We start from the raw sequence: 15,126 nt of genomic DNA, 5'->3' as shown, positions 1-15,126 counted from the left end.
ATGGGGTCATAATATTTTCTACCTTAGACTTTTTAAAAGTTAGAGCTAAATGTCTAGGAAGAAAACAGAAAACAATTATTACAACCATATTTAGTGAGGGGGGGGGCAATAGTGGGCTATACTATGCCTTCAGTAAGTATTCATAGTCATAACCCTTGACTTATTCAAAATGTTTTGTGTTACAGCCTGAATTAAAAATGGATTACATTTATTTTTTGGGGAGCCCATTATACACAACACCCTCACAATGTCAAAGTAAAAACATGTTTTAAAAAAAAAAATGTTTGCAAATATATTGAAAACAAAATACATAAATATCAAATGTACATAAGTATTCACACCCCATTGCTATGACACTTCAAATGGAGCTCAGGTGCATCCAATTTCCTTTGATCATCCTTGAGATGTTGCTACAACTTGATTGGAGTCTACCTGTGGTCAATTCAGAGCAGAAACAATAACACGAAGTCCGAGGAACTATCCATAGATCTCTGAGATAGTATTGTGTCGAGGCATGTACACTATATATCCAAAAGTATGTGGATATCCCCTCAAATTAGTGGATTAGGCTATTTCAGCCACACCCGTTGATGACAGGTGTATAAAACCGAGCACACAGCCACAGAATCTCCATAGACAAACATTGGCAGTAGAATAGCCTTACTGAAGAGCTCATTGACTTTCAACGTGGCACCGTCATAGGATGCCACCTTTCCAATGAATCAGTTTGTTAGATTTCTGCCCTGTTAGAGCTGCCCCAGTCAAGAGTAAGTGCTGTTATTGTAAAGTGGAAACGTCTAGGAGTAACAACGGCTCAGCCACGAGTGGTAGGCCACACAAGCTCACAGAACGGGGCCGCTGAGTGCTGAAGCACATAGCGCGTAAAAATCATCTGTCCTCTGTTGCAACACTCACTACCGAGTTCCAAACTGCCTCTGGAAGCAACGTCAGTACAAGAACTGTTTGTTGGGAGCTTCATGAAATGGGTTTCCATGGCCGAGCAGTTGCACACAAACATACAAACACAATGCGCAATGCCAATCGTCGACTGGAGTGATGTGAGGCTCACCGCCATTGGACTCTGGAGCAGTAGAAACACGTTCTCTGGAGTGATGAATCACGCTTCACCATCTGGCAGTCCGATGAATTTGGGTTTGTCGGATGCCAGGAGAGCGCTCCCTGACAAAATGCATATTGCCCACTGTAAAGTTTGGTGGAGGAGGAATAATGGTCTGGGGCTGTTTTTCATGGTTCGGGCTAGGCCCCTTAGTTCCAGTGAAGGGAAATCTTAAGTCCCTCGCCGAGTCAGGATCGTTCCATACCGCGTTGACCCACTCCAGGGCTTTACCTGAGAGGCAGGAGACGAGGGCGTTCACGCTCTCACCCCCCGAAGGAGCCGGACGAACGGTCGCCAGGTATAGGTCCATCTGAAGTAAGAACCCCTGGCACCCGGCCGCCGTCCCATCGTACTCCCTCGGGAGAGCGAGTCGAATCATTGCCTGAGCACTACAGCATACATTCTAGACGATTCTGTGTTTCCAACTTTGTGCAACAGTTTGGGAAAAGCCCTTACCTGTTTCAGCATGACAATACCCCAGTGCACAAAGCGAGGTCCATACAGATATGGTTTGTCGAGATCGGGGAAGAACATGACTGGCCTGCACAGAGTCCTGACATCAACTCCAACAAACAACTTTTGGATGAATTGGAACACTGACTGCGAGCCAGGCCAAATAGCTCAACATCAGTGTCCGACCTTACTAATGCTCTTGTGGCTGAATGGAAGCAAGTCCCTGCAGCAATGTTCCAACATCTAGTGGAAAGCCTTCCCAGAAGTGTGGAGGCTTTTTTATATTTTAATTCTTCATTTTTTAACCTTTATTTAACTGTTATAGCAGCAAAGGGAGGACAAACTCCATGTTAATGACCATGATTTTGGAATGAGATTTTTGATAAGTAGGTGTCTACATATTTTTGGTCATGTAGTGTATCTGGGGAGGATATAAAATAATTTATGTGTTAACTTTCCAAGAGCACAGTGGTCTCCATCATTAGGAAATTGAAAAAATATGGAGCTACCCAGATTTGCCTAGAGCTAGCCATCTGATGGAAGAAGGACCTTGGTCAGGGTGGTGACCCAGAACCCAATGACCACTCTGACATAACTACAGGGTTCTTTGACTGAGATGTGAGAACTTGCCAGAAAAAAAATGTATACAGCACTTCACCAATCTGGGCTTTATTGGACAGTGGCCAGAATGTACAATGACCCCAAGCATACTACAGCCAAAACAAAGCTGGAATGGCTTTTGAACAAGACTGTGAAAGTCGTTGAGTGGCCCAGCCAATGCCCAGACTTGAATCCCATTGAAAATCTGTGGAAATACTTGAAGATTGCTGTTCAACCCGCTGCTCCCCATCTAAGTTAGCAGAGTTTGAGATGAATCTGCAAGGAAAAATTTGGTAAAATCCCCATATACAGATGTGCAAAGCGGATACAGACATACCGAAGACAACTCAAAGCTATAATCATGATAAAAGGTGCTTCTACAAAGGTTTGGAATATTTTCAGTATTTTATAAATATGCTACAGTTATTAAAAAACATGTTTTCACTTTTCACTTTGTCATTATGGGGTATATATTGTATATAGGTGGGAAAAACATATATTTAATCCATTTGAAATTAATCAAAATCATGCATAAGTCTAAGGGTATGAATACCTTCTGAAGGCGATGTATACCACAATGTGTTATGGGTACATAATCACGATAGGAGAAGGCTGCGATCGCCCATACCTAATAGCAATAGTCAGTGTAATTGATTCTCCATATCGCAAGTAAGTGCACAGCTGTATTTCTTTCTAGGGGCTCTCTCATAATACAACACCGTTCTCTCTGAGCCCTCTGATCAAATTATTATTGCAGCTTTCAGCCAGTGTGGACATAAGGCCACATATTCATTATATTGTCATTGCTGAATTAAAATGAATCAGCTGTAACGTGCACAGTGGGGCCTGAAATGATTGACACCCTTGATAAAGATGACTGCATAAAATAAATCATTAAAATACTGAGCTATGCTCCAAAAAAATGGGAAATTATATTATTTTACAGTATACAAATACAATGGCTCAGAGAAAGAGATTTTGTTTAACAGGTAATACTTTTTTCCCTCAAAAAGGTAAGGGTCAAAATTATTGACACATCTAAAATATAGTTTTTGGTCCCATATTCCAAGCACACAATGATTACATCAAGCTTGTGACTCTCCAGTTAGTTTTAGTTGTGTTTCAGATTGTTTTGTGCCCAATAGTAAACTATGGTAAATAATGTATTGTGTGGAGTCACTTTTATCATAAATAAGAATGGAATATGTTTCGAAACACTTCTACATTCATGTGGATGCTACCATGATTATGGATAATCCTGTATGAATCGTGACTAATGATGAGTGAGAAAGTAACAGAGGGTCAAAGATCACACGCCCAAGACATGATAACCTCCCGTGTTATTGGTCATGGTGAGAGGTGAGCATGTTAGCATTGCTGAGCTAGCTGTCTCTAATCAATTGGGCTCAGAATCAATTATCTACACTTGTAACATAACTGCAAGACTCCATAGGCTTCTCTCCAGACCTGAGGGCCTGGGAGGAAAAGCGTATCTCCTCATGTTAAAAGTCAGCAATGACTCCATCACTATTACACAGAAAAATAACCTCCCAGAGGATAAATAAAGATGCCAACTGCTACCCGAGTAACCGTAAATGTGTCTTCCTGCCAGGCTGGTTGAAATGACGGAAAACTTTCACAAGGCACAGAGTTTCTGACCTCATTGGCATGGATAAATTGTCATGGACTAGGAATCCATTTACATAATATAATGGAAAATGGAATTTAGTCTCTTGCCCAGGACCAACTCGTTTGAATTACCATTCATTTTTCAACTGCAGAATCACTAACACCCATGTAAAAATATCAAAATGCCTTTAAATAAAAATGCCTAAGGCCTGGTAATCCTATTAGGGTTAGATTAAATAGATTTTCTCCTGGTTTACATTTGAAGTTTGAAATGTATGTTTGCCATTAGCTCCTACTCCTAACCTGTGCTTACACTTTGCCCACCTGGGGTTGGCAGTAGTGCTTGTGGTAGTAGAAGTGTGAGGTCAATCAGAGTTCAGTAGGTCCCAGGTGCATCTAAATAGTCTAAAGTGGCTTCCATCCTTTCCTCCTCTCTCTGTCACATCTCTCTCATCTGCACTGATCCATTTAGACAGGAGAAGTGAAAGCTATATGATGGAAGACCACCTGGGGATTTGTATTAATCTGTCTAGATCTTTGTTTTGATTGAGTTTTTGCTATAAGCTTTTCATTTTAGCTTGTAGGTTCTTTAGAGCCAAACCTTTCCCTGGAACTAATCTTGGTTAACCCAGAACTAAAATCTAGCATCATTTACCATTTATGCTTACGTAGTCTATCCACAAGAGATTACCCTTGAGCAAAGTTATTCAATTCCCAGACTCAATGCTGTTGATGGCTGCCATTCATCAACTCCCTTGCAACGCATACTGCATGGTGGAACAAAGGTACATTAAACGCAGCATTCCTTACGTGTTAACAGAGCAGTTCTGGTCTCAAGGTGATAGTGTCCTTCTTCTATAAACTCTGTGATCGATGTGTATGTGTATTATATTCATCTAAAGAGCCATTTACCAGTTGATTTTTCCCCCCTATGCACACACAACATTCCTCTTGACTATCTGTGTATAGTATATGTACCGGCAGTTGAGGTTGTGTTATTGTTTGCTGAATACCTGAGTTTATAGCTGAATGGATGATGAAATTAATGCACGAATGAGTGGATAAAAAAATCGAAAGTAGCTTTTTAGTGTAGTTGATGTTGAGCATATGGAACAGTGCACTAATGACTAAAAACACGGTACATTTGGTAAATTGGAGTAATCCAGACAACGCACCCTTTTCATTTCAGCAGTGTACTCTGAGAGTACCTCTCTGGAGGAGATGTTTTGCTTCAATGGTTTTTGGTTTTACTGTAAAGCGTCATTAAAATAGGGTGAAAATACCATGTTTAAAATACATCGCAGAAGCAATGCTGGTCTAGGAGGGAGATAAGGAACATTAAGGGAAGGACGAGTATGTGAAAGGAAAATAGTATATTCAAATTACAGTAATGTTGATACTACAAAACTATCTGGTAGTCCCAGACACTCATTCATAAACAACAAATCTTTCATAGAAAGCAGATTTTATCCAACCACACAGTGACATTTTATTCAGAACTTCTCCTAAACAAGGCACTGAAAAGTGAAAAACAACAAAACTCGATGAAGAATCATGTAGGTCACTTCAAGCTTTCTGTGTACATAGCTGTGGGAAGTATGGGTGCTGAGGGTCCTGTAGCACCCTCTGAAAAATCAGAATATTTTTTAACATTTTAAAACCCTTTCAGAACCCATAGCGGCTGTCAACGGCCTTTCTTTAAATTACTATAGCGGTCGCGAACGGCCTTATTTTTCTAATAATAATATCTGTGACAAAATGGCTGTGTGTGTGTATTGTCATTTGACTTTAAAAAAAAACTTTATTAGCCCAAACTGACAGCGCCAAAGCAGACAAGTTTTTTCACTGTAAAAGAGGCTTTATCTATGTTGGTTGGTGATACGGATTCTCATACGTCCTTGAAATTTGAAAATCGAATCAAAATTTCAAATCAAATTTTATTTGTCACATGCACCAAATACAACACATGAAATGCTTACTTACAAGCCCTTAACCAACAATGCAGTTTTAAGAAAATCCCCCAAAAAGAGATAAGAATAACAAATAATTAAAGAGCCGCAGTGAATAACAATAGCGGGGCTATAGACAGGGGGTACAGGTACACAGTCAATGTGTCAATGTGGGGGGGAACCAGTGTCGAGGTAAGTGAGTTAATTATGAATTATGTACATGTAGGTAGCGTTATTAAAGTGGTAATGCATAGATAAAAATGGGGGGCCAATGCAAATATTTTTGGGTAGCTATTTGATTAGCTGTTCATGAGTCTTATGGCTTGGGGGTAGAATCTGTTTAGAAGCCTCTTGGACCTAAACTTGGTGCTCCGGTACCGCTTGCCGTGTGGTAGCAGAGAGAACAGATTATGACAGGGTGGCTGGAGTCTTTGAACATTTTTAGGGCCTTCCTCTGACACAGCCTGGTGTAGAGGTCCTGGATTGCAGGAAGCTTGGCCCCGGTGATGTACGCACTACCCTCTGTTGTGCCTTGCAGTCGGAGGCCGACCATACCAGTCGGTGATGCAACCCATCAGGCTACTCTCGATGGTGCAGCTGTAAAACCTTTTGAGGATCTGAGGACCTATGCCAAATATTTTCAGTCTCCTGAGGGGGAATAGGTTTTGTCGTGTCCTCTTGACAAATCAAATCAAATCAAATGTATTTATATAGCCCTTCTTACATCAGCTGATATCTCAAAGTGCTGTAGAGAAACCCAGCCTAAAACCCCAAACAACAAGCAATGCAGGTGTAGAAGCACGGTGGCTAGTAAAAACTCCCTAGAAAGGCCAAAACCTAGGAAGAAACCTAGAGAGGAACCAGGCTATGAGGGGTGGCCAGTCCTCTTCTGGCTGTGCCGGGTGGAGATTATAACAGAACATGGCCAAGATGTTCAAATGTTCATAAATGACCAGCATGGTCAAATAATAATAATCACAGTAGTTGTCGAGGGTGCAGCAAGTCAGCACCTCAGGAGTAAATGTCAGTCGGCTTTTCATAGCCGATCGTTAAGAGTATCTCTACCGCTCCTGCTGTCTCTAGAGAGTTGAAAACAGCAGGTCTGGGACAGGTAGCATGTCCGGTGAAGAGGTCAGGGTTCCATAGCCGCAGTTAGAACAGTTGAAACTGGAGCAGCAGCACGGCCAGGTGGACTGGGGACAGCAAGGAGTCATCATGACAGGTAGTCCTGAGGCATGGTCCTAGGGCTCAGGTCCTCCGAGAGAGAGACAGAAAGAGAGAAAGAGAGAATTAGAGAGAGCATACTTAAATTCACACAGGACACCGGATAAGACAGGAGAAGTACTCCAGATATAACAAACTGACCCTAGCCCCCCGTGTCACGACTCTGACCGAAGGACACTACCCCTCCCCGTTCAGGTGGCGCTCGGCGGTCGTCATCGCCGGCCTACTAGCTGCTACTGATTATTTCCTCCCCCTCCTTATGTGTTGATTGTGTGCACCTGTTTTGAGTTAGGTAGTAGGCTTTATTAGTCAGCCGGCCCGCAGGGTTCCTTGTGCGGGATTAATTATTGTGATCGTCTGTTTGGTGTACTTATGTGCACGTCTATTTGGGTTTTGTGTTTTCCCATTGTGTGGGTTTTCCCTGGACGGTTTAAGTCCCCCTGTTTGGGGCATTTGTTTGTTCAGTACGCCCTGTGTTTTTGTGAGGGTTGGCTTATGTTCAGCGTTTGTGTCAGTGCATTAAAATAGCACTCCCCTGAACTCTCTGCTTCCTGCGCCTGACTCCTCACCCACTACACTCAGACCGTTACACCCCGACACATAAACTACTGCAGCATAAATACTGGAGGCTGAGACAGAAGGGGTCAGGAGACACTGTGGCCCCATCTGATGATACCCCCGGACAGGGCCAAACAAGAAGAATATATCCCCACCCACTTTGCCAAAATACAGCCCCCACACCACTAGAGGGATATCTTCAACCACCAACTTACCATCCTGAGACAAGGCCGAGTATAGCCCACAAAGATCTCCGCACAACTGTTTTGGTGTGCTTGGAACATGTTAGTTTTGTTGGTGATGTAGACGCCAAGGAAGTTAAAGCTCTCAACCTGCGCCGCTACAGCCCCGTCAATGAAAATGGGCGCATGCTCGGTCCTCCTTTTCCTGTGTTCCACAATCATCTCCTTTGTCTTGATCATGTTGAGGAAGAGGATGTTGTCCTTGCACCACACGGTCAGGTCTCTGACCTCCTCCCTCTAGGCTGTCTCATTTTTGTCGGTTATTGGCCTACCAATGTTGAGTATTACAGCCTTATTCTAAAATGTATTAAATAAAAATGTTTCCTTAGCAATCTACACACAAATCCCCATGACTTCTTGATGAAAACCTTTCCAGAGATGCTGTAATTGCTGCCAAAGATGCTTCAGCAAAGTACTGAGTAAAGGGTCTGAATATTTATGTAAATGTGATATTTCCGTTTTTTTATTTTTTATAAATTAGCAAAAATGCCTAATAACCTGTTTTTGCTTTGTCATTATGGGGTATTTGGTGTAATATTCACGAGGGGGAAAAAAGTTCTTCAATTTTAGAATATGTCTAAAAAATCATTTTCGAAGGCACTGTATTTCCAAATACATTCCAATATTCAATTCGTGTTTTCAAATCAAAATAATATCTGAATTCTTACTTTGAAATGTGAAAGTAATTGAGATGTTTGAAACAGTATTTGAACCCAAGTCTGTAGAATGACCTTGATCGTCTCCCGTGTATTTCATTTTATCTCATAATTTATTTTAAACAGTGTTCTGTCTTATCTTGAGGTAATTATTAGTGTGTAAATCAAGCCGAGATTATCATTAGCATATTGACCGATGTGATAAGCAGCCATTAATATGCTCTGAAAGGGACTGGTTCTTTTACAAGACCTGCTAAAAAAAAGCAGAAAGTAGAAGCGCTAAATTAACTGTCATTACCCGTAACCAACATTTGTGACATTTTCTCACGTCAGATAGAGCAGCAACAAATTGTTAGTTAGCAACAAATGCCGGTTGAATCAATCACATCTATTCAAATCTATTCAAAACTGACTAATACCATATCTGGGACTCTGAGTCATTGACTAAAGGGTAAATCCATCTTCAGAAGCACTGGACAGCAAGGCAGACAATCATTCATGTTCTCCCCTTCTTGTCTCCCCCAAGTGATGTGAGGGCACTATTAAAACGCAGGTCCACTTCTTTTTTTTAACATATTCTACCATGTTCAAAAGATTCATACTAGAAATGTATAAGTGCCAAAATTGAAAACCTATGAAAACCTATGTTTCAGTGGCAAAAATGAAAATCTCTCCAGAATGCATCTGAAATGAAGGGAAATGCAAAAGGAGATATGTTCCTACTATTCCTTACTGACATGTAGGCCCATCATGTGCAGAAGTTGATTAGAACAGGAATGTGCAGCAGGTGATGGTGGTGTCATATTGAGAATGTTACTTTATGCTTTTGTACTCTTCTTTTTAGGGGCCTATTATTAATGCTTTACTTTATATCACTGAATAGCATTCGGTTTCATGCCTCAAATTTCAACATCTCAAAGCTTAGGGAATAAAGAAATGAGTGGGCTTGTGCTTCCCATTGACACTTTTTCAGATGCAATATTTCCCTTGAACAAAAGATAAATAGAGATTCATTATTTATTTGCTGTTGCCATGACACAAGTAATTGAATGAAAAGGTCATTTACATGCTTAGATGAAGACACGTTGATGATTTCCATTATTGCCCATAATTATACTGAACGAAAATAGAAACGCAACGTGTAAAGTGTAATGTACATGTAATGTACGTGTAATGTAAAGTGTTGTTCCAGCTCCCGACAATATGATGACTGCAGGAATGTTCTCTGGTGGACATTCCTGCAGTCAGCATGCCAATTGCATGCTCTCTCAACACTTGAGACATTTATGGCATTGTGTTGTGTTATAAAACTGCACATTTTAGAGTGGCCTTTTATTGTTCCCAGCACAAGGTGCATCTGTGTAATGATTATGCTGTTTAATCAGCTTGTTGATATACCACACCTGTCAGGTGGATGGATTATCTTGGCAAAGGAGAAATGCTCACTAACAGGGATGTAAACACATTCAAGAGAAATAAGCTTTTTTGTGGGTACGGAACATTTCTTTGATCTTTTATTTCTGCTCATGAAACATGGGACCAAGACTTTTCATGTTGCGTTCCTATTTGTGTTCAGTGTTGTTGCTTTTTCTCATACATCCATTTGAGTCTTGACAGCTTTGTTAGGTGGTAGGCTTCTTTCATGTTTCACCTCAGTAAATGGCACCTTGGCACCAAAATCATTGTTTACAGGCCACATCAGGCCTCTAAATCACATGATGGCTGGCTAGATGATGTGTAATTCCTTTCGGAATACAGCCAGAGTCCAGATATTAAACAGTTGGACTTTTTATTCACCAACAACCTGCATTCAGTGGGGTAAAGGAGACTACTTAAACCATTTAAACCGGAACAACCTTTTCAGTGTTGGGTGCCAATAAATTGAACTAACTGATATGTATTAGTTGTATGTTATTTGTCTTTGTGTAGCATACGATTAATTAATCAATCAGTGTACATGCAAAAACACAGGTATAAAAATAATCCCTCAAAAAATCAACCTGCATAACATGCTGGGAAATATGATAATGATGGGTGTGGTGTTTTGCTCGCCACAGTGAAAACAGGGCTCTCCAACCCGGTTCCATGAGAGCCAGTACATTTTTGCTCTAACCCTAATCTAGTGCACTTGATTCTAATAGTTAGCTGGTTGATACACTGAATCAGGTTTGGTACAACTGGGGTTGAAGTGAAAACCTACAGGAGCTCAGCTCTCAAGGAACAGGGTTGGTGAGCCCTGGTGTAAAACAATAACTCTGGTTATTATTTAAGCTTTTTTTATTAACCTTCTAGGCAAGTCAGTTAAGAACAAATTCTTATTTACAATGACAGCCTACCCTGGCCAAACCGTAACTGGGACGATGCTGGGCCAATTGTGCACCACCCCATGGGACTCCCAATCACGGCTGGTTGTGATACAGCCTGGAATCAAACCTGGGTCTGTAGTGGGCCTCTATCACTGAGATGCAGTGCCTTAGGCCGCTGCGCCACTCGGGAGCCCCAAACACCAACACTGTGGTTATTCTCTAACAGAGTGAATTTAACTCCTGAATCAACACTAGAAATGAAAAATCCACACTGGCCAATTTGCTGTGTGTTTGAGGAGAGACAAATTGCTGGCTTTAGATGCAAGGCTACTACATTTCCAGCTGTGGCTTATGGAGACTTACCTATGGATATAGGCTACAGCTGGAAATGTACTGTAGCCTATGGATATCCCCAGCCAAGGAGAGGCACTGGTAATATCCTAATCTTATTCATATTAGCTGGGAGCACATTCCTATGTGTTTCATTGGCACATCCACCATGTGTGTATTCTTTATGGTCACTGCCTTGGACAATTACCCAGAGGTCTTGGCAGTGGCGATTTGAAGACGAGCGTGAGAAATGTTAAGCAAAAGATATGATCAGAATGTTTTTTGTTGAGTCAATTGAATTCATGACAGTCAAAGGTGGGGAGAGCGTGCCTAATATCTCTATTTCTGTACCCCTTAGATTTAAGCATTGTCCTCGGCTGAAACAATTATATGATAAGGTCTATTCACCAGTCGGTTCTGTATGGCATTGCAGGCAGCGCAGATATCCTTTAAAATAGGGGGTAATTATGAAGAAAAAGGTCCATCTGAAAAGGCTGATGGCCTTTGTAAAAGGGATCACACAGTTATTACAGTACACTGTACATGATTATCAAGAACATGTAGACGTTACGAGATGAGGAATTACGCAATTGTATGGTTGAGAGGGATGAGGCAAAAGGAATGTCAAAAAAAGTCTGGCTGCACAACCGATTGGCAATGTTTTTGCAAGTTGTGAAATAATTTGACTGAATGGAATAAGAATAAGAAACTACACTATGAAATAAAGATAAATGACATAAAGAATGATAGTGAAAAGCTTTTGGAGCATCTTAAATTACATTTTGGGAAAAAAGGCATACTCAGGTCCATCCATTGAATCAGATGGCTCATTCATCACAAAACCAACTCATATTGCCAACTACTTTAATGCTTTTTTCATTGGCAAGCTTAGAGAACTTAGGCAAACGCTGACACTACCCATCCAAGTATATCTGACCAAATAATGAAAGACAAGCATTGTCATTTTTTATTCTGTAAAGTCAGTGTGGAAGAGGTGAAAAAATGATTGTCTATCAACAATGACAAGCCACCGGGGTCTGACAACTTGGATGGAAAGTTACTGAGGATAATAGCGGACGATGTTGCCATTCCTATTTGCCATTTTTTCTATTTAAGCCTACAAGAAAGTGTGTGCCCCCAGGCCTGTAGGGAAGCAACGGTTATTCTGCTATCTATAAATAGTAAAGCCATCTTTCCTGATTAAATAGCTGACCAATCAGCCTTTTACCAACCCTGAGTAAACTTTTAGAAAAAAGGGGATTTGACCAGATACAATGCTATTTTTCAGTAAACAAATTGACAAGAGAGGACATTCAACAAGCACAGCACTTACACAAATTACTGATGATTGGCTGAGAGAAATTGATGATAAAAAGATTGTGGGATCTGTTTTGTTAGACTTTAGTGCAGTTTTTTACATTCTGCTGCTGGAAAAACACATGTTATGGCTTTACACCCACTGCTATATTTTGGAAAAAGAGTTACCTGTCTAACAGAACACAAAGGGTGTTCTTTAATGGAAGCCTCTCCAACATAATCCAGGTAGAATCAGGATTTCCCCAGGGCAGCTCTCTAGGCCCCTTACTTTTATCTTTACTAACGACATGCCACTGGCATTGAGTAAAGCCAGTGTGTCTATGTATGCGAATGTCTCAACACTATACACGTCAGCTACTACAGCGACTGAAATGACTGCAAAACTTAACAAAGAGCTGCAGTTTGTTTCAAAATGTAGCAAGGAATAAGTTCGTCCTAAATATTTCTATAACTAAAAGCATTGTATTTGGGACAAATCATTGACTAAACCCTAAACCTTAACTGAATCTTGTAATATATAATGTAGAAATTGAGCAACTTGAGGTGACTAAATTGCTCAGAGTAACCATGTATTGTAAACTTTCATGGACAAAACATATTGATACAACAGTAGCTAAGATGGGGAAAAGTCTGTCCATAATAAAGTGTTGATCTACCATCTTAACAGCACTATCAATAAGGCAGATCCTACAGGCCCTAGTTTTGTTGCACCTGGACTACTGTTCAGTCGTGTGGTCAAGTGCCACAAGGAAAATTGCAATTGGCTCAAAACAGGGCAGCACGGCTGGCACTTGGATGTACACAGAGAGCTAACACTAATCATATGAATGTCAATCTCTCCTGGCTCAAAGTGGAGGAGAAATTGACTTCATCATTACTTGTATTTATGATAGGTATTGACATGTTGAATGCACTGAACTGTCTGTCTGAAGTACTGGCGCACAGCTCGGACACCGATGCATACCCCACGACAAATGCCACAAGAGGTCTCTTCAAAGTCCCCAACTCCAGATCAGACTATGGGAGGGGCACAGCACTATGTAGAGCCATGACTATGTGGAACTATATTCCACATCAACTAACTGATACAAGCAGTAAAATTAGATTTAAAAAAATATTAAAATACACCATATGGAACAACAGGGACAGTGAAGCAAAAAAACGTACACATGGATTTTGTATTGTAGATATGTGGTGGTGGTGGAGTAGGGGCCTGAGGGCACACAGTGTGTTGTGAATGTATTGAATGTATTGTAATGTATTGTAATGTATTGTAATGTATTGTAATTTCTTGGCAGCAGCTAATGGGGATCCATAATAAATACAAATACAAATCTATTGTATGTTTACTGTATAATTTGAGATCTTGGTGAAAGGGCTACCATTTTTCTCTCAATCAATTGTGTCTTTACTACAGCAGATACAGTGACTTTGAAAATGTTACATTTAAGCCTTATTCTAAAATGGATTAAACACAATCTACACACAATACCCTGTAATGACAATTAGAAAACAGTTTTGAATACATTTTTGCAAATTTATCAAAAAACAAAACAATAATACCTTAAAGTATTCCGACCCTTTGCTTTGAGACTCGGCATTGAGCTCAGGTGCATTCTGCTTCCATTGATCACCCATGAGATGTTTCTACAACCTGATTTACCACCTGTGGTAAATTCAATTAATTGGACATGATTTGCAAGGGCACAGTTGACAGTGCATGTCAGATCAATAACCAAGCCATGAGGTTGAATGAATTTTGGGTAGAGTGCCGAGACAGGATTGTGTTGAGGTACAGATCTGGGGAAGGGTACCAGAAAATTTCTGCAGCATTGAAGATCCCCAAGAACATAGTGGCCTCCATCATTCTTAAATGGAACAAGCTTGAAACCACCAAGACCTTTCCTACAGATAGCTGCCCGGCCAAACTGAGCAATCGGTGGCGAAGGGCCTTGGTCAGGCAGGTGACCAAGAACCTGATAGTCACTCTGATAGAACTCTAGAGTTCCTCTGTGGAGATGGGAGAACCTTCCAGAAGGACAACCCTCTCTGCAGCACTTCACCAATCAGGCCTTTATGGTAGAGAGGCCAGACGGTTTGAACTATTTGGCCTGAATGCCAAGCGTCTCGTCTGGAGGAAAGCTGGAAGCATCCCTAAGGTGAAGCATGGTAGTTTAGCATGATGGTGGAAGAATCATGCTGTGGGTATGTTTTTCAGTGGCAGGGACTGACAGACTAGTCAGGATCGAGGCAAAGATGAACGGAGCTAAGTACAGAGAGATCCTCGATGAAAACCTGCTCCAGAGCGCTCAAGACCTCAGACTAGGGTGAAGAGTGAGAGAAACTCCCCAAATACAGGTGTGCCAAGCTTGTAGCGCCAAAGGCGCTTCAACAAAGTACTGAGTAAATGGTCCGAATACTTATGTAAATGTTATATTTCAGTTTTTGCTGTGGTTTTGTGTGTAGATTGATGAGAAAAATATCAATTTCATCAATTTTAGAATAAGGCTGTAACTTAACAAAATGTGGAAAAGGTCAAGGTTTCTGAATACTTTCCAAAGGCACTGTATATAATAGGAAATTAAGGCACATTTTGGATTTGTTGAACAACTTCTGTGTTAGGACCCAAACTACAAAGCCTTATGATAGCCTATGTAGAAAAGGTGGTTTGTTTACGTCTGTCATACAGCCATAATGACGACTCTAGCCAGTGTTTGACCTTATTTATTACTACTGTCAACAGTG

General features: G+C 40.9%; 1 protein-coding gene across 1 annotated transcript in view; it reads left to right on the top strand.

Moving 5' to 3' along the window:
• Positions 1–15,126, top strand: part of LOC112218221 (metabotropic glutamate receptor 8-like) — a 223,866-nt gene that overhangs the window by 126,098 nt on the left and 82,642 nt on the right. The gene's annotated exons all lie outside the window — the stretch shown is intronic.

Source organism: Oncorhynchus tshawytscha, linkage group LG19 (assembly GCF_018296145.1).
Source record: "Oncorhynchus tshawytscha isolate Ot180627B linkage group LG19, Otsh_v2.0, whole genome shotgun sequence".
Taxonomy (NCBI): Eukaryota; Metazoa; Chordata; class Actinopteri; order Salmoniformes; family Salmonidae; genus Oncorhynchus; species Oncorhynchus tshawytscha.
Note: the sequence above shows the minus strand (reverse complement) of the source record. Positions and strands in the feature narration are given on the sequence as shown.